Source organism: Eleutherodactylus coqui, chromosome 11 (assembly GCF_035609145.1).
Source record: "Eleutherodactylus coqui strain aEleCoq1 chromosome 11, aEleCoq1.hap1, whole genome shotgun sequence".
Taxonomy (NCBI): Eukaryota; Metazoa; Chordata; class Amphibia; order Anura; family Eleutherodactylidae; genus Eleutherodactylus; species Eleutherodactylus coqui.
Window position 1 is genome coordinate 121,687,133 of NC_089847.1, and position 14,829 is coordinate 121,701,961.

A 14,829-nucleotide genomic window follows, 5' to 3' on the forward strand; every position below is an offset into this window, starting at 1 on the left:
ATTTTTTTAGGTTTTCCCACTTTTCTGCAATAAAAACCCTTTTTTTTGGAAACCTTTTTTCTATTCTAAATTGCTGCATTCAAAGTCACGTAACTTTTTTATTTTTTGATGTACGGTGCTCTATGAGGGCTTATTTTTTGCGAGACGAGCTGTAGATTTTATTGGTACCATTTTGGCGTACATACGACTTTTTTGATCACTTTTATTGCGTTTTTAGTGAGGCAAAATGCTAAAAATGAGCATTTTGCCTCAGTTTTTTAGCTTTTTTTTTTTTAGCGTTTTTTCGGTGCACAGTCAAAAGCATGTGCAACTTATTGTACGCATCGTTACGGACGCGACAATACCAAATATGTGGGGTTTTATTTTTTTTTTACCTTTTTTTTATGCTAATCTGAGAAAAAACATAAAAAATGGTTTTTTTACTCTTTTTTTTTTTTACATTTTTTTTTTAATTCATGTTTTAAATCTTTCTTTTTTTTACACTGTTTGCGTCCCTCGGAGGGACTTTAACCACTGCCCTGATGATCGCTGTCATAAGGCATGGCAGAGCTACTGCTCTCCCATGCCTTATCGCTCATACAGCGATCTCAGGCATAGGCAATACAGGACGCCAGTGTCTGGCGTCCTGTTGCCATGGTGACAGGCCGGGCTCTCGCGATGACATCGCGAGTTCCGGCCGGAGACACAGAGGGAGCCGCGCTCCCGCTGTGAACTCTTCCCCTGCCGCGATCTACTTAGATCGCGGCAGGGAAGGGGTTAAAAGTGGCGGGCGCATCTCCGATGCCCCCCCCGCTGCTGCAGCGAGACGCCGGCTGTGACTGACAGCCGGCTCCCGCTGCGGGATACCGCTGGATCATATGTGATCCCGCGCTATCTCCAGGACGTAAGTTTACGCCCTGTTGCGGGAAGTACCCCGCTCCCAGGACGTAAACTTACGCCCTGCAGCGGGAATGGGTTAAAGGGGTTATCTCGTCACTTTAATATGAGCCGACGCTTCCAAGCCTGCAAACAGCGTTGAGTTTAAAGAAACGAAAAAGTTAGAGGGGGCAGGGAATGGTTAAAATTAAGAGGTTATCTAATGTTAGAAAAACATGGCTGCTTTGTTCTAAACACAGCACCACCCTTGTCCATAGTGTTGGAGTAACCCTTTAAATTTAGACTTGCTAATGAGGTTACTAGGATCTGAGTTCTCTCATCGGAGAGGGAGCCAGCGCCATCCGCAGGATGCAGTCACTGCTGGGCGCGTTCTAAAGAGTCCAGCCCAGTTTTAAGCTTGCTCACATTATAAAGTCCAGCGGCCTGTCGTGGTGGGCCAGCTTCCTGAACTTAAATCATAACCCTTTAATGAAGAATTCTGTGACCCGTTGCCCACAGACATGTGGACACAATGACCAAGTATGGTCTCCACCAAGAGGAGCTGTCAGGATCTGCTGCTGTAAAAGTTTCAGCTTTAAAGTTGTATTAACCCGTAAGTGACAAGTGTAACAATCCTCTTATTACTGTTCACTATAGGGTGTGCTATTACTCTGCTCTATTGAAGTGAGTAGGAGCTGAGCTGCAATACCAGTCCTAGCCCACAGACAAGGGTGGAGCTGTGTTTGGAAGGGGGCAGCCATGGTTTTTTCTAACCCTGCAAAACCCCTTTAATGAGCTTTGGGGATCTACTGCTTTAGGATCCCTGCCAATCACCTGATCCTCAGTCCTGCTGTCAAAGTGGACAGCCCTGGAAGCAGATAACACTGTCAACTTTGAATTCAATGGCAGCTGTGCCTGGAGTACCAAACCAGCCTGTTGCATTGGGGACGGTGCACTGTACTTCCAGTGCTGCCCACAGTGACAGCGGGCCGAAGGATTAGCTGATCAAAAGGGAGCGTGAGCGGCGGACCCCTCTGATCAATAGGTCATCAATGGTAAAAGTTTCAGACAACCCCTTTAAGTGGCTTATTTTCCCCGCTGTGGCCCCTAGAGGTAAAATGTAGCATTACATACCTGTCATTCAGATGGTCTCTGCTCTGACCCAAAAAGGTGGTGGTCACTATGGCAATCAGATTCCCTTTTAAATCATTGTTTTTGAGTCCAATTTTTTTTTTAAGTGTCTTGATTCGTCCTGCTTTAGGTACCAATACAGCCACCATTACTGCTTCCACATCCTTTGCACATGTGTCATGTGTTGATGAGGCAGGATTTGCCCTCCAGGCCCATAGAGAGTCTGGGTGACATCTCGTATGAAAATCCTCACCGCTCCCATATATCTCGCTCGTTTTCACTAGATAATGAGGCAGCTTTACTTGTTAGGAAAGTTGGGTAGCTCTATGGAAGCTGTGCTGATTGGCGCATTAGTTGTCACCCAGCTGTCCTAGAATCTTATAACAAGTGGCTGCATAGACTTTTAACTTCATGGGAGAAATGCACTATCCTACCAAAAGTAGTATTTCTTTTCAAATGGTAATAGTTAGTGGGGCTCATTTGGCCCTAATGACATCAGATACTCCCCGTCAGATACTTTCTACTGCCTTCTGATAAATTTCAGCTGCCATTTCCCTCCATTCATCCTGCAAACGTCTGGTGCGATCTATCAAAGTAGACTAGTAGATGGATGCTGTTCATATTTCCTGACCCAACGTTCCAGTTTGTCCCAGAGGCGTTCAGTAGAGTTCGGGTCGGACTCTGTGCAGCCGGTCCAATCATGGACCATTATCCTCAAACCAATGTCAAATAGTGTTGGATTTGAGGTAACTTGCAGTGTCTTCTTGAAAGTATGGCCGACCATTCCCAAAGTATTGCAACAGTGATGGCAACATATTGTCTAGAGCAGAAATGTCCAACCTTTTGGAGTATCTGGCCCATAGTGGCAGAAAAACAGTTTTTTCTCGGGCCACACATTAAATACACAACTCAACAGAATTCCGTATGTGGATTCCACTGAACGTGATTTCACCCCAAACAGAAGTAGAGCCAAATCTGCTCCTACGTGCAGTTTCAGTTGCAAACACCAGATGGCACTGCAGTTTGCAGCCTTTAGTTTATATTGGCTAAGATATTAATTAGGCCCTGATAGGTAAGGGGTTGTGGGTTGAGTGATCAGTTGCCAATATCATCTACTGGTAGTGCATTCTGCCAACTCCCCTTTAAATAATACCGATGGAGTCTGTGGCTGTTGGCAAGGAGGCTTCATGCCGGTATGAGCTTATCATTCCTTAGACACAATGTAGGTACAATTTCTTACAACCTGAGTCAATATGTACATTGGCCGCACCGTCCTATTTCATTAATCCTGCACATACTTGGTTCTTGGATGAGAAGGAGTCATTTCCTGATTGCATTGTGTGCAGGTGATTACAGGCTAATGCTGGTCACCTTCCCACAGTAGTCACCCGGCCAGTAAGATCATCTCTGATGCTTCTTCCACTGTTATTGCTGGCTTCCATTGTAACAAAGAATAAGTGACTTTTTAAAGTGGCACCATGGAGCAGCCATGGGAACCACTAATCGAGGTGCTACTCCTATGGTCCCAGAGATAGTAATGCCAAGTACATTTCCAGTAAAAATTGTCTTTTATTGTTTAAAACAAAGGCATAAAAATAAATAATAAAGTGCAATTTTTTTTTACTTGGCTCACAATCAGTGGTGGTTCCCATTGATTATCAATAAAGCTACTGAAATAGGTGATTTTTCACATGGCCTGATGATCTCTGTGAAAAAAAAAAATCACACCATGCCCTATTCTCATCTGTTTCCATCGACAAGAATAGGGCATACGGCAGTGGGCCTCTGTGACCATCAGAGAGCACAAGACCAGAGTCCAGATAGTTCTGAGCCTGACTTTTACAGGTGTAACAACACAGCTACGGTGTGAATAGACATGGTTAAAGCTAAACAAGCTTTCTTGAGAACAGGTTTGTTAGTAACCAGGCTTTATATGCCTTTATTTAACGGGCAAAGCACCTGTGAATTTCACATCTCTAATCTCATGTCCTTCATTGAACCACCTTTTCCCAGTTAGTCCTTGGAGAAGTCATTAGTGTAGAGGTTCACTTACTTCTCTCTGCGCTGTGGATGATTACTCAGCATGCTTAGTAAAAAGACATGAACAGTATAAATGTTTTTGTGTCACTAATTTAGATTGTGTTTATCTATAATTGTGACTTGGAACACAATTTATTAGTAATCACTGCAGAATTTCAGATGCTTCCAAAGGCTTCACTTACAAGAAAATGTAACTATAATAAGGCCTCGTGGCCACGGGGAAATTAAGAACTAAAATCCGGAGCAGTTCTCCCGCACGCGGATCCGCGCCCCATAGGGATGCATTAGACACCCGCAGTAGATAAATACGTGCGGATGTCATTTTTCCCGTCAGGCGCGGATCCCGCGTTCAGGAAAAAATCTGGACATGCTCCATTTTCGTGCGGGTCTCCCGCAGGCTTCTATTGAAGCCTATGGAAGCCGTCCAGATCCACGGGAGACCCGCGGCAGAATTAAACTCACCTGCTCCGGACGGTGCGGTTCTTCCCTTCTTCGCGGCCGGATCTTCTTCTTCGGCCCTGCGCGTGGCCCACAGCCGGTGGGCCGAGCACAACCGCGGGGCCGAAGAAAGAAGATCCGGCCGCGAAGAAGGAAAGACCTGCACCGGCCGCAGCAGGTGAGTTTATTCTTATTTTTCAGCCCTCATGTCCGCGGGGCCGGAGGGACCCGCTGCAGATTCTACATGAAGAATCCGTAGCTGGCCTGATTTTCCCCGTGGACATGAGGCCTGAGGCCCACGGCCAGGTCAGATTCCAACTTCGAAATCCCGCAGCGGAATCAGACGCTGTGCCCCGACATTGACCACCTCGTACCATGTGCGATGTTTTCTCTCTCTGCTCTGCGGATATGCCAGCTGGTGTGGCGCCACACGTGCAATGGAAGGTGTCCGTGCGAGCCTCGCCCTAGAATAGGACATGCTGCGATTTTCCCATGCAAGTGGAAAATCGCATTTGATTTCCGCTCGTGGGTGTGGAAAAGCGTTTTCCTTGCATGTGCTATGGGGAGTGTTGGCTGCGGGATCCAGAGGTCAAAGCTCACTCTGGATGCAGCAGTGCAAATACAGACGTGGGCATTGGGCCTTAGGCTGGTGACACACGACCATATTTTGGCCCCCCTTTTGCGTCTGTAATACAGAGTTGTGTCCCTGCCTGATCGAGTCTCCTGATCCAAACTCCGAGCATCAAGCATTCCTATGTTATTCAGAGTTCGGGCCAGGAGCCCTGTGGTCAGCCCGGGGTGCATTTCTGTATTACGTACAAAAACGGGCCAAAATACGGAAGAGTGGCACCAGCCAAGATTGATGGTACCATGTGGTTATCCAGGGCACGGAGCCCATTCATCCTGCTCCAGATGAATGGATAAAGCCGGGTTGTGCCGTAATCCAGATATATCAGCTCTGTAATAAATGCTATTATACACCACCGATGGGTTCTGGTTGAATGTTGAATCGCATCGTGTTGCGATGCTTGCAGTGCAGCCCAGATCCGACATGACTCCTATATACAATCTGTCTGCCGCCAATTCTCAGAAGCGGAGAACATATATGTGCTATGCAGCCTGTGGAAGGAGGGGGGCGCTGCTCAGAAAGGCTGAAACTTGCAGCATCTTGCTTTCTTTATGTGCACAAAAGAATTACTAAGGATATGGTTGTATAAAGTAGTGCCATGAGGGGGCGCTAATGTCCCCTCTGTATAAGGCCATCTAAAGATGGCGATAATGCAGCTTCATTTTTAGCATGACTGTTTAGATATTGTGGCTGTTCTATGGATGTGTAAAACTGGCGTAAATGAGTCCTAGCGCAACATCTGACCCCTTGTAATTGTATATACACCATCCGACCCAAAGGAATAGGACACCTGAGCAAGAATAAAGCAAGTAGTATTGATTTCCATAAGTCAATACTTAGTGGGACTCCATTGGCATTGGATACGCCTGCGGCATACTTTATACTAATATCTAATACACTTCAGCTGGTATTTCCTTCCATTCATCCTTCAAATATCTGGTGAGTTCTCTCAAAGAAGATGCATGGACCTGTCTACAATGGTGCAAGGAGCTTTGTTACTTGACAGTTGGCTGTTCAATGGCGTGATGCATCATACTACTCCAGCTTCACATCAGATGGCTGTACCTGGGTGTGGAGGATCCCGGGGAACACCTCTTACTGGAGTGTGTTATGCCAACAGGTAAGTACGGCGGAGGTTCTGTTATGGTCTGGAGATGTTTTACGTGGCATGGACTCGGGCTGTTAGTTGTAGTGACAAGAACCATGAACACGGAGGTGACCCTGACATTCTAGACCATAATGTGCTGCTGACAATGTGGTGATACTCCGGTAATGGTCGGCCATAGTTCCAACAAGACAACGTGCCTTGCAACAAATCCAATGCTGTTCTGCCTTGATTTGAGGATATGGATGTCCCACGATTGGACTGGCTGCACAGAGTCCGGACCTGAAAGCTACTGAACGTTTCTGGGACAAACTGGGAAGTCAGCACAGAACAGAACAGAGTCCATCTTCTTTGAGAGAACTTCATCAGGCATTTGCAGGGTAAATGGAGGGAAATACCAGCTGAAATGTATCAGACATTAGTAGAAAGTATCCCACGGAGAGTATCTGATGTCATTAGGGCCAAAAGAGCCCCACTAAGTATTAACATATAGAAATAAATACTACTTTTGATTCTTGCTCAGGTATCCAGTTACTGGTAGGGTAGTGTACTTTTTCAATGACCATCCAGCAGTTCAATGTATCTGATTATCCGGATTTCTGCACGCATCATTGATCCTGGATTTTGTCTTATATTATCAGCTTTGTGACATCGGCAGTGGACAGATATTTTTTTGTAGTCAAAGGAAAAATCAAAATGATTAAAATATGCCAAATTTCTGTTGTTTTAGTAGCGCCCCCTCCCTTCCCGACTGAGATAAAACCATATGTAAAACTTGGAACTGTGGTTTCCCATTGAAGTAGTTCCAGGAACATCGTCTAAATCAGTCAACATTCTACCAAGACTCCTTGATTGTTTGGAAGAATCCTAGAAAATGAGATAGCCTGGGAGAATCCGAATATCTTCTGGAGGCCCCAGATACTCACTTCTCCCTGTACCTGCACCTCCTCCAGGCTTGGGCACTGCCATAAGCAACATCCTGACTGAGTGGTGTCCAAAAGCAGAGGGAATCGCAGGAATGCCAACAGGTTAATGTTCCCTCTGATATGGGGGAGCTGCTTAAGGTGCCAGCAAAAATGGGCAATCTGAGCTGTAGACAATTATGGTGACCATATGAATTTGTGATCAGCAAAGTCCAATATTAGAACTGCCAGCAGCTCCAATAATGCCCCAGTATTACTACTTTTATTACTCTCTTTATTATGGTGACTACATGCCCCTACCCGGGTACTGGAGGTGTGAAAGTGAAGTCAGAGCTACGGGTGACACCTAGCTGACTCAGGAAGTATTCTGTTCATTGTGGTTTCCTCCAGCATATTATCTAGCAGAATGAATTCGCAGGCTAGCTGTGTCCTGCTCCACGGTCCTCACGGTCATCCGTTGACGCAGACAACACAATGGGTTGTGTCACACAGTTTGAATTGTGCAGCTGTCTCTTTAACACGCTATAAATGCCAATGACCTGGTGTCAGCTACAATACGCTATTCACATTCTGCAATCCTAGTTCCACCCAACCACATACATACTGTTGTGTTACGTGATGCGTTGCGCACTGCTTATCATTAAATCCAACTTACTTCTCTCACCACCCCAATAGCTTGTGCTGTAAACCTACCGAAAAAAATCTTTTTATCATATGGCCTCTGGACAAACATATAAATACCGTAATATTGCACCTATGTACAAGAATATAACTACTATAATACTGCCCCCCTGTGTACAAGAATATAACTACTATAATACTGCCCCCCTGTGTACAAGAATATAACTACTATAATACTGCCCCCTATGTACAAGAATATAACTACTATAATACTGCCCCTATGTACCAGAATATAACTACTATAATACTGCCCCCTGTGTAAAAGAATATAACTACTATAATACTGCCCCCTATGTACAAGAATATAACTACTATAATACTGCCCCCTATGTACAAGAATATAACTACTATAATACTGCCCCCTATGTACAAGAATATAACTACTATAATACTGCCCCCTATATATAAGAATATAACTACTATAATACTGCCCCCTATGTACAAGAATATAACTACTATAATACTGCCCCCTATGTACAAGAATATAACTACTATAATACTGCCCCCTATGTACAAGAATATAACTACTATAATACTGCCTCCTATGTACAAGAATATAACTACTATAATACTGCCCCCTATGTACAAGAATATAACTACTATAATACTGCCCCCTATGTACAAGAATATAACTACTATAATACTGCCCCCTATGTACAGGAATATAACTACTATAATACTGCTCCTATGTACAAGAATATAACTACTATAATACTGCCTCCTATGTACAAGAATATAACTACTATAATACTGCCCCCTATGTACAAGAATATAACTACTATAATACTGCCCCCTATGTACAGGAATATAACTACTATAATACTGCTCCTATGTACAAGAATATAACTACTATAATACTGCCTCCTATGTACAAGAATATAACTACTATAATACTGCTCCCTATGTACAAGAATGTAACTACTATAATACTGCCCCCTATGTACAAGAATATAACTACTATAATACTGCCCCCTATGCACAAGAATGTAACTACTATAATACTGCCTCCTATGTACAAGAATATAACTACTATAATACTGCCTCCTATGTACAAGAATATAACTACTATAATACTGACCCCATATACAAGAATATAACTACTATAATACTGCCTCCTATATACAAGAATATAACTACTATAATACTGCCTCCTATGTACAAGAATATAACTACTATAATACTGACCCCATATACAAGAATATAACTACTATAATACTGCCCCCTATGTACAAGAATATAACTACTATAATACTGCCTCCTATGTACAAGAATATAACTACTATAATACTGACCCCATATACAAGAATATAACTACTATAATACTGCCTCCTATATACAAGAATATAATTACTATAATACTGCCTCCTATGTACAAGAATATAACTACTATAATACTGACCCCATATACAAGAATATAACTACTATAATACTGCCCCCTATGTACAAGAATATAACTACTATAATACTGCCCCCTATGTACAAGAATATAACTACTATAATACTGCTATGTACAAGAATATAACTACTATAATACTGCTCCCTATGTACAAGAATATAACTACTATAATACTGCCCCCTACGTACAAGAATATAACTACTATAATACTACTCCTCAGGTACTCAGCTTGTTGATCTGAACACATTGTTGAACATGTTATGCCAGATAGATTTCCCTGCCCGATATTCCTAATCCCTCGTACCTCCTGTGAGATATAAAGTCCGATCCTTGACACTTTCATTTGCTACTGTTGCATGCTTTCTGCTTGGTACATGACGTTTTCCCTCTCACTGACCTCCGTAGAGATAACAGGATCATTATATATTGCAGACGTATCACAAGGCGACATATCTGAGCCACTAAACAAACTGAGAACATTCCTTAGGATTATCTCCATGCAGTAAGCCCTCCTTCACACGGGTGACAGCGCTATCGCTGCTACGTACACGGCGTTTTGTATTGTCAGTGATGCCTTTTTCTTTGCGTCGCTACACGAGGTTTTCTTAGGTGATAAAATTGCGCAATTTTGTCAGGAGAAAGTTAATCGGACTTTGCGATGTTAGAGTCGCCTTGCATCATATCGTACGTTTGTGCTATGCTATAAGCAAGGAGGCTGCATAGGGAAACATGGGCTACAAAACAGAGCAAGTCGCGGCTGTATAGAGCATGCCACAATTGTGTATTCTCGCAATGTAGCGGCCTACAAAATATGTGGAAGAACCCATTGGAATCCATGGGCTGCACATACATGTGGTTTGTAGTGATGTCGCATCACGAGAAAATCGTGCGACTTTGTAGCCCGTGTGAAACCAGCCTAAAGTAATAGCTCTTTCAGACACAATAGGAATCTCATGATTCTCGTTTGCCCGAGCGAACGGGCTGGTGACGTCATCACTAGATTGTTGGCACTCGGGCCGCCTGTTTACACTATATGATTATCCTGGAGAACCGGGCAGTTTTCATTCACTCATCTTAGGTGTTTCATAAACCTATGTGGGTCGTTTCTCCTTAAAGGGGTTGTCCCGCGCCGAAACGGGTTTTTTTTTTTTTCAACCCCCCCCCCCCCCCGTTCGGCGCGAGACAACCCCAATGCAGGGACGTACAGAAAGCTTACCGGAGCGCTTACCTTAATCCCCGCGCTCCGGTGACTTCTATACTTACCTGTGAAGATGGCCGCCGGAATCCTCTTCCTCCGTGGACCGCAGCTCTTCTGTGCGGTCCATTGCCGATTCCAGCCTCCTGATTGGCTGGAATCGGCACGTGACGGGGCGGAGCTACACGGAGCCTGCATTCTGCACGAGCGGCTCCATTGAAGAGAGCAGAAGACCAGGACTGCGCAAGCGCGGCTAATTTGGCCATCGGAGGGCGAAAATTAGTCGGCACCATGGAGACGAGGACGCCAGCAACGGAGCAGGTAAGTATAAAACTTTTTATAACTTCTGTATGGCTCATAATTAATCCACAATGTACATTACAAAGTGCATTATTATGGCCATACAGAAGTGTATAGACCCACTTGCTGCCGCGGGACAACCCCTTTAAGGAGAGCAGCTAGAAGGTGAGGGAGGAGACTTATAAGGCCATGCATGCTCCTCTGGGAAATATGCAAATAAGGAAGATGGAACAATACCTCTGCAGCGCCACCTATTGGAAGGCAGCTTTACTGCAAGTCAATGTCAGACATTGTAGGCCTGTTTCCCACGGGTGACAAAGTCGCACGATTTTCTCACGGTGCGACAAATTGCGCTTTCCTATGGGTTCCATCATATTAGCGATGTTATATAGCCTGCAACATTGCCAGAGAAAAAAAATTCGCCCATACATGTACATAGCAGCGATAGCGCTGTCGCCCATACATGTACACAGCAGCGATAGCGCCGTCGCCCATACGTGTACACAGCAGCGATAGCGCCGTCGCCCGTACGTGTACACAGCAGCGATAGCGCCGTCGCCCATACGTGTACACAGCAGCGATAGCGCTGTCGCCCATACGTGTACACAGCAGCGATAGCGCTGTCGCCCATACATGTACACAGCAGCGATAGCGCCGTCGCCCATACGTGTACACAGCAGCGATAGCGCTGTCGCCCATACGTATACACAGCAGCGATAGCGCCGTCGCCCGTACGTGTACACAGCAGCGATGGCGCCGTCGCCTGTACGTGTACACAGCAGCGATAGCGCCGTCGCCCGTACGTGTACACAGCACCGATAGCGCCGTCGCCCGTACGTGTACACAGCAGCGATAGCGCCGTCGCCCGTACGTGTACACAGCAGCGATAGCGCCGTCGCCCGTACGTGTACACAGCAGCGATAGCGCCGTCGCCCGTACGTGTACACAGCAGCGATAGCGCCGTCGCCCATACATGTACACAGCAGCGATGGCGCCGTCGCCCGTACGTGTACACAGCAGCGATGGCGCCGTCGCCCGTACGTGTACACAGCAGCGATGGCGCCGTCGCCCGTACGTGTACACAGCAGCGATAGCGCCGTCGCCCGTACGTGTACACAGCACCGATAGCGCCGTCGCCCGTACGTGTACACAGCACCGATAGCGCTGTTGCCCATACGTGTACACAGCAGCGATAGCGCCGTCGCCCATACGTGTACACAGCAGCGATAGCGCCGTCGCCCGTACGTGTACACAGCAGCGATAGCGCCGTCGCCCATACGTGTACACAGCAGCGATAGCGCCGTCGCCCATACATGTACACAGCAGCGATAGCGCTGTCGCCCATACATGTACACAGCAGCGATAGCGCTGTTGCCCATACGTGTACACAGCAGCGATAGCGCTGTCGCCCGTACGTGTACACAGCAGCGATAGCGCCGTCGCCCTTACATGTGCACAGCAGCGATAGCGCCGTCGCCCATACATGTACACAGCAGCGATAGCGCTGTCGCCCATACGTGTACACAGCAGCGATAGCGCTGTTGCCCATACGTGTACACAGCAGCGATAGCGCTGTCGCCCGTACGTGTACACAGCAGCGATAGCGCTGTCGCCCGTACGTGTACACAGCAGCGATAGCGCTGTCACATGTGGAGTCCCGCAGCAGAGTCCGTCCCTGGGAGCAGCGGCGTCCGGACGTACACGGTACTTTCAGTTGCCATCTGTACTGTGGATGGTCCGCAGCTGTTGAGCATGCGCAGTACGGATTTTTTTTTTTTTTTAACCTACTGCTTTTTCGTGTCATCACCCAGAGAAGACGCGGATTCCGCGACCTTTCCACAAGGTCATTGCAGAGGGACCGCGGATCGGACATCTTCTATTAACTTCAGAAGAAGGAATCAGCAGAATAATTGAGCACGCTGCTATTTTTCCTCCGCTAGCGGAAAACTCCATTGCTTTCCCCAATGGTGGAGGAAGAATCAGTTTCTCATAGCATGCTATGGGCGCTATTTGCTGCAGATCCGCAGTGCAGACTCCCGCCGTGGATTCCATCCGCCCGTGGTCAGGAGGCCTTAAAGGGACAGTTACAAGAAAATTCCTCCTTTATTGTCTTCGTGGTTGTCAAAGTTCTTTATCTCAAGGCTTCAATGATTTACTGTCTGGAGGCATCCTTTAGGTTTAGCTCTTCCATTATTCGCTCCCTCTGATGTGTGACTTGCACTTTTGTGACATTTGTCCCTTTATTTACTCGGATGGCATAGTCTGGAGATGTAAAATCTGCCCTATTGTCAATGTAAAACTATATATTTGACAGTTTATTTGAGGAATTAAAAACATGTAGAGGTTTGGAAACCAACAACAAGCAGGTCTTCACGTGTAAAATCCAGCATCTCTGTTATATATCTACACTACTGTGTGGCTGGGTTACAATAAATCTTGGTATTTGTATAGCGCCAACTTATTCCGCAGCACTTTCAGGTAATAATTACTTATTACCCCCCCCCAAGCTGGGTTCTCATTTTACCGACCTCAGAAGGATGGAAGGCTGAGTCAACCTTGAGCCAGCCACCTGAATCATGCGGGGATTGAACTTGCAGCCTTCAGGTCGTAGGCGAGAGCTTACACTCTGCGCCCCCGGCATTGCAAGAGCCATTAGGCCGGCTATCCTGAGCGATGTCCCGAGCTTCGCCGTGGGAGCCGCCGCCCAGGAGCAGGAGCCGCCTCTGATCTCCGCCGGTCAGCCCTAATAGATAGGGGGGCCTAACTCGTGGACAAAGCCGGATGAGGGCTTGTTTATTTGTTTTGGATGAGCTGTATATGTTAATAGCAGCACTTTGGGGTACATAGGGAGTTTAGCAGCGTGTTTGCAATAGGCGGGGCGACGGAGCTAAGCCCCGCCTCGTTCTGTGCCCTCCCATTGCAAACAGCGGCAAGGGGCGGGAGCTCAGCACACTAGCTCCCGCCCCGTCCTGCCTCCTCCCCTGGCAAAGGGGAGGGAAGGGCTGTCTCCCCCTGTCCTACGACGTATACATCGCCCCGTGCAGCACACGGTAGCATATATCGGACAGCCGTTTTCATGGCCAGCCAATATATGCTTGTGTGTATAAGCCCTAATACCTATTATATGTTGCCTTCTTTTAAAAAAAAAAAAAAATTAGTTTTTATCCATCTAGAATGGGTTTTGGTGAGGAAAAATACGTATGTTTTAAACTGAACTTTTCTCCTTTAAATTAAACTTGATTGAACCTTTTTTGACACTGAAGGAATCTTGAAGATGCGATCAATCGATTGCTAGAACAGTAGACTGCATTACTTATGTAGTGCATTCTACTAAACCCATGACAGCAGCCTATTAAACGCCACCGGAGGCGGGGTCTAATGGGCTGTTACATGGTAAACATGGAGGCCTTTGTCAGGCTTCCGGCTGCCATAGAGACCCATTGGTAACTTGTGATCACATTGCGTTCCCTTGTTATCTACTATTGGTTGCAGCATGTAAGAGGTTAAACTGTTAGGACCTGAGGTTTCTCTAGTGCTGGTGGTTAGAGCAGGAGCCTGGCTGTCAGTGGTCAGCCAAGGCACCACCTTAAAAAGAATATGTGCAGATTTAAAGACCATTAATGAGGTCAGTGAAACGCTGCCACTAAGGGGTTAATTGCCAGTGTATGGCGTTGACATGTCTCTCCATCAGAGGACACCAGCCGCTCCAGGTGCCCACCTTGGTCATTATTTGCAGTGGCACACGCCCTTTGTAAATTTCTCTACATTCAGTCACTTTGCAGCATGTGAAAGTATTACTTGCTGTTACTTCACACACATTCCTGCTCTACTTCCTCATACTCAACTTATTACACATGGCCCTTAAAGGGACCCTCCCTCCTGCGCTACTACAGCAGGCATATGTAGACTTAGATCATGCACCTTCTCCAACTGGCAGGGCATGCTGGGTGTTGCAGTTTTGCAACAGTGGGCGAGCCACAGGTTGGAGACCACTAATGTAGGACATCGGGAAAGCGCATCCGTGGGCATATTCCCATCTCAAACCTTCATTGCATCTCCACGGGGTATGCATGCCATGAAGGTCAGATACATGCGGGTCACAACTCTGGACCCACATCTATGTCTAGTTTTGGCCCC